This window comes from Triticum dicoccoides, chromosome 3B (genome assembly GCF_002162155.2).
Source record: "Triticum dicoccoides isolate Atlit2015 ecotype Zavitan chromosome 3B, WEW_v2.0, whole genome shotgun sequence".
Classification (NCBI taxonomy): Eukaryota; Viridiplantae; Streptophyta; class Magnoliopsida; order Poales; family Poaceae; genus Triticum; species Triticum dicoccoides.
In genome coordinates, this window is record NC_041385.1 from 138,420,741 (window position 1) to 138,427,141 (window position 6,401).

The window sequence follows — 6,401 nt, forward strand, 5'->3', positions numbered from 1 at the left end:
GCCCCGCCCCCAAGTCCGAAGCTCCCCGCCTCCCCACCGTCCACCTCGCCGCCACCTGCCGCGCTCCCCCTCCAAAGCACGCGCCTTCCATGCCGCCCCCACCACCAGCCCTAATCGCTGCTGCCGGTCGCTTGCGTGTTCATTTTACTCTACTTGTTTGACTTAAAACCCAACGGTTATGACTGAATTTCCAAACTAGCTTGTAGTAGTGGAATGCTAATGAAAATATCATTCTGGTGGGGAGAATCCAGTAGATGATCTTTTTTTCGGCCTGCATTGCGCTCCGCTGCTATGAACTTTTGAAAGGACCGCACGACGGAAGCCACTGCAAGCTATTTTGTGTTTCTCTGAATGTTGTGTTTCTTCAGTTCTTTATCCATTCTTCGTTCCTGCTGAATGTCATGCTAATTTAGTTTGTTTTTGTTTTGCACATTGGTAGGCAAAGCCTAGTGTTTGTTTCAGACATTTAGTGAAACTGAACCAAGGAAATTTGGATTTCATAGTTACAGTTGCAGGAAAATGTCATATTATGAGTGAAATATATTTAAAATGTCTATTTAGTTCTATTTTCAGATATAACCTTGTAAGTAGAAACATGTATAACTCAAGTAAACCATACATCTAGTTAATATTGCACAGGCAGCAATGTTAAGTCTTACTATGAACCTACCAATAAAAATGATGACGCTCCTGTCAATTTTTGACATATCTTAAGTTCTTAACAAGACATGTTTGTCCTCTTTTAGCTAGTGTGATGAGATTTTGGTACCTGTACATTCCTTGTACCAACTTAGGCAAATAATAATTTATTTTTTTTGTGACAGTTGGTTGAGCACATCTTCTAGCCTCTTGTGAATACAGCTGGGACAATGCTTCACATCAGTCAGGTATATACTGCTTCAGTTTTTGAGTGAAATCCTCTGCCATAGCCCCTGCCCCAGATGAAGTGAGCTATATATGTGTATGATGATCCTCCTTTCCTAAAAGTGAGATTGCCATATGTAGTTCAGAACTGACCTAGCTAAGGTTGTTTTCCTACTGAATGATGATATTATTATGATGATATTTTCCTACTGATTATAATTTGTACCTGTGTACTAGCACTGTCTCATATTCTTCCATTACAAGTAGCACAAGGCTAGTACTAGTAGTGCTACTCTCTTACTGCCAGTGACAGTCTATCGAGGTCATTAACTCCAACTCAAGTGGGCATAATTCGCTGCAGTAGTATAGCACTTGCAGTAGTATGGCACTTGCAGTAGTATGGCAGTTGCAGTAGTGCGGGACAACAGTAGTTTAGTGCAAGTTTCAGTTAGTTAGCTAGATTAAAAAAGATGCTTGGTGATCTGCATGAGTAGGACAAGCAAATCTGCTAGAATATTTGCTTATTCAAAGTAAATGAACATTTTACTGCTAGTGTACTGATAGTGTAATCTAGCTATTGTACTAATATTTCTGTTTCTTTAAACATTTTACTATCAATAAAAATGATGTACTGCTGCTTTCAGTTAATTCAAATTAGCTAAAACCTTTTACTGTCAAATAGTGCTAATGTTTACTCTATGAAATAAACTACTCCATGTCAAATAAACCTTGCTAGGTGAATCTTGTTTGCATTAGGATTAGTTGCTGGAAATTTACTGAATTTTGTTATGTGCTTTGCTAAACTATTGATGATTTTTTGTTGGGTGACCTATTAGATCTGGAATGGAAGATCACATAAGTTGAGCTGATTTTTGTCCATATGAAAGCAGAGGACCATATGTTCTGTGGCCTTTTCATCCATATGAAAGTAGAGGCACATTGTGGTGCTAGTTTGCTGGGTTTTGTCTCCGACCATTGTGTCGTGATGAATTTGCAGGTACCCCGAGAGGCCCTTGAGTTTGCCGGAATGTCGATTAACTTCCGTTCCGGCAAATTCGGGTACTCCATATGTCCTATTTTCAGCAAAGGTAATGCTGAAATTTTCTGTGAATTTTAGCATGACTTTGCTAAAAATAGGACATATGGGGTACTTGCGACTAATGCATGTTATCATGCATGTTTATGATCTGTTGTAAGGGTACTAATTGGTCTCTTCTGCTGCTTATCAGAGATGGCGGGAAGCAGCCATCGCCGCTCTGCGACACTGCAATACGAGTTGGATGCTTCCGAGTTCTTCACTATCATAATTGAGACTTCAGTATCATCCATGACGTAGGTATATAAAATGAGAGATCTCCCCTTCACCCATCTCATTATGATATCTATTGTTTGCTACATCACTCATTGTCCCAAACTTCAGAGGCTGCCTGCCAGTTTTATGAACATGCTGATGGGTGAAGATCCGCCAAATAATGTGAAGCTGCGACAGGCCGGCAGCGGGTTTCGCAGGCAGTGGGATGTGGAGTTGGTGATCAAGGAGGGCCACATGTACTTGTCTCGTGGGTGGGAGAAGTTCTACCGTGCCTACAACCTGCGGCTGGGGTACTTCCTTCTTTTCAGGTACGATGACGACGCCACCATGCTCATCGTGAAGGTGTTCAACACGACTATGTGTCGCATGCGCTACGCCGACGATGATGATGCCGGTACATTCTGCCTCTTCTTATTCCTCTATATTTGGCTTTGTCTCACATCGATTGTTAACGGTCATTGTTGCATTTTGGACAGGTAATGGGAGCAGCAGCAGCGACACTGGCAGCAGCGATTTTGGCAGCAGCGATTCTGGCTACAGCGAAAGCAGCAGCGATTCTGGCTGTAGCGAAAGCAGCAACGATTCTGGCAGCAACATAGATAACAAGAAGGATGATCCGGATTGGAGTGCGGGAGAAGAGGAATAGAGTGGGGATGAGGAGCTGCAGGATGACGATGGGCATCAGGCTGAGGATGACCTAGCGCTGTTGGTGGCTGACCAATGGCAAGAGATGGTGGTGGCTGACCATGGGCAAGAGATGGAGGTGGCTGAGGATGACCTAGCGATGGTCATGCCTAAAGGTGGCCTCGCGATGGTGGTGGTGCCTGACAATGACCACGCACCGGTGGTGGCGCCGGCGATCCCACAGCTGGGCGACATGACCACGCCAATTGTGGTAGAAGACTACATCCCACTGCCTCCACTGCCTCCACCGCCTCGCCGCTCTTGGCGCATCAGGCTGAGGAAGGAGAAGGAGAAGGAGAAGAACAATGCATGAGAACTAAACTTTGTCAGGTATGTCAGATCTCCAAAATGATATATATATATATACTTAGTTACCTATGTTATCTCTAATATGCTTAGTTTCCTATAGGTTAGCTTCATTTTACCTAAGTTGACTCTAATATGCTAACTTAGAGCTTAATTATATGCTTAGTTTCCTATAGGTTAGCTCCAAAATAACTTATGTTAGCACAAAATGATCAAGTTTACATAATAAGCTGATAGTCTTTTTCTTATTCTTCTCTTCTTTTCCAAAATGACATAGGTTAGCTTCATTTTACCTAAGTTGTCTCTAATATACTAACTTAGAGATTATATGCTTAGTTTCCTATAGGTTAGCTCCAAAATAACTTATGTTAGCACAAAATGATCAAGTTTACATAATAAGCTTATAGTCTTCTTCTTATTCTTCTTCTTTTTTCCAAAATGACATAGGTTAGCTTCATTTTACCTACGTTGGCTCTAATATGCTAACTAAGAGCTTATATGCTTAGTTTCCTATAGGTTAGTTCCAAAATAACTTATGTTAGCACAAAATGATCAAGTTTACATAATAAGCATATAGTCTTCTTCTTATTCTTCTTCTTTTCCAAAATTCTTCTTATTCTTCTTCTAGCTAGTGTTCTTCTTCTTCTAGTATTCTTCTAGTCTTCTTCTTCTTCTTCTTCTTCTAACTTGTTTATCATTTTGCAGATTTGATTTAATTCATGGAAGCTTGCATGGATGGAGTGCTTATTTTCCATTTGTGTTTTTATTTTGTATCAATGTGAAACTTTTGTGAATTGATGGATAACGGTGTTGGATGAACAATGTGAAACTTTTGTAATATGTAACGATGGAACTATGTGTTGGCTATGTATGTATATATGATGGAACTTGTGTGTTGGCTATGATTGTTATATGGATGCTTGTTGTATATATATGTGTTGGATTTCTCATATGTGAAATAGTGACCTGACATTAAGAAAAAAAATTAAAAAAATTGTTACTAATGGCGAACTACCATGTGGTGCGCCATTAGTATAGCAGACACTAGTGGCGCACTATGGGCAAAACTAATGGCGCACTGCGTGGTGCGGCATTAGTACACCAGATACTAATGGCGCACCAGTGGTGCGCCATTAGTAAAAAATACTAGTGGCGTGATACTAATGGCGCATCGATAGTGCGCCATTAGTAGGCAAAACCGGTGCGCCATTAGTAGGCCTTTTCCTAGTAGTGGATATGTGTGGGTGTGTGCCTTCGTGGGAGACCGACCTGAAGAAAAAGATTGCCTACGTGCGATGGATAATGCCGACTGGTAGTGTGTGTGCATGCATGCACGAGAGAAAGTTAGTGGTACAATTATAAAGAGAAGACGACTGTGTGGGTGTAAAAGACTAGGTGAGGTCATAATCAATGTAAAGTTGAATTCAAATATTTGAATAAGAGATCCTGATGTTTGAAACCCATGCATGCATGAATATAACGGAGATCTGCGTGGTGTGGTTTGGAAACGAGCATTTTTGTAATGTATACACATTAAACAAGGTCAGACTGATTTGAATTTGAGATACCGATGGCAGACATCATTTGGCCACGTCCCATCCGTGCATGGACACACTATTCTAATTGGAGATGATGGGCGGCTTTCGTATCACATATCTATATCTATACCCCTATATATATATATATTATATTTTATATATTTTATATTGTGTGCGGGTAACTTTAACTTTGAAATATGGTCGTTGGATGAGGCGAATCCGATGGTCCAAAGATGGCAAATTTGAGCACTACTAGCCGTTGGATATCATCTAGATTCCACCAGATTTCGCCACATGTATAATCTAGAAGACTCCATGGTTGAACTTAAGCATAATGCACAAACAGCAAAACACAAGCACTTCTTATTTGTTCAAGAATCTTCCGTGTCAGAATTGCCCAAATGTTTTTCTACATGATTTGCCATTATTTTTTTACTTTATGTCCTACAATGCACAATTCCATGAATCTTAAAATGGATTAGCTTTCCTATAAAAACTAAATGATTTTGAATGAAATGAACTATAAGAATTAAACGAACATCTACATCATGCATATATGACTCAAAGCTTACATGCTATAATGCGGTATTAATTCATAATTTGGTTGCCAAATCTCATGCGTGCAATGCACGTGTACCTTACTCTAGTCTAAATGGTGTTTGTGTGTGTGTGTTTTGCGTGTTGAGGTGCAAATTATCTTTTTTGGGGGTACACGTTAAGCTTGTTCTTCCAAAATTTCAAGCCGCGCCTTGTTATGGCGAAAATTTAAGCTAGCGTCTCTGTCTATCGTGCTGTGAAATTCCCGCCTATTCCGAAATTACAACGCGCATGAAAACTGCCACCTCCTGTGAAATCCCGACACGCGAAATGCCTGTGGTACCCCTGAACCAAAAGAACCGGCTCAAATTGGTGGGGGTACTTTCGTAACTTACCCCACATTTCGGACAAGCGCGTCCCTAAGCCATGGTTCCCCACTGCCATCCCATCCGCCCACCCATTCGTACACCGCAGCCGCGAAAACCCGCAACGGAACCCCACACCCTGCTCCGTCCGCCACCCAGCCGGAGCCTCTTCCCCAACGACGTCGTCCACAGCAACACCTCGACGTCCCTCATCCACCATACCGGATGAGGATCCGTCGTCGATCTCGTCATCCCGCCGGTTCAGCCATCCCGTCCTCCACCTCCAAGGAGCTGCCCCGACATTCCCCTTGTCTTTCGCACCACCTCCATTCCCACACCGCCGTCTTCACCTGCACCACCGGAAGAGCATCATCATCATTGTTTCCTCGGATGAAGCTGCGGCCTAATCGGCGCCACCAAAGAGGTTGTACACTAATCACCGCATTTTCTTCTTGATTCGATCTCATGGTGCTGCCGGTGCTCGGTCCCGAGCCGACACGACGCGGCTCCATCCACGGCGGCGTCGCCGGCCACTTCCTGCACGGTGTCGCTCCCTCAGCGGTGATGTCCACATCAGTAGGAGCTGTTGCTATTTTAGCTCTCGCTCACGCTGCTGCTCTGCTCCGGCTCTCGGTCCCCTGCCTGGTCTGCTCTTCCTATTGCTCTTGCTCGCGCTGCTGCTCTCCCTCTTGCTCTTGTTTGCGATGCTTCTTCGATTTAGCTACACTTCAATCGACTGAATCGACTATTGGGTCAATCGATTTTCAGGGGGTGGGGGGGCTTACCGGGGTGAAG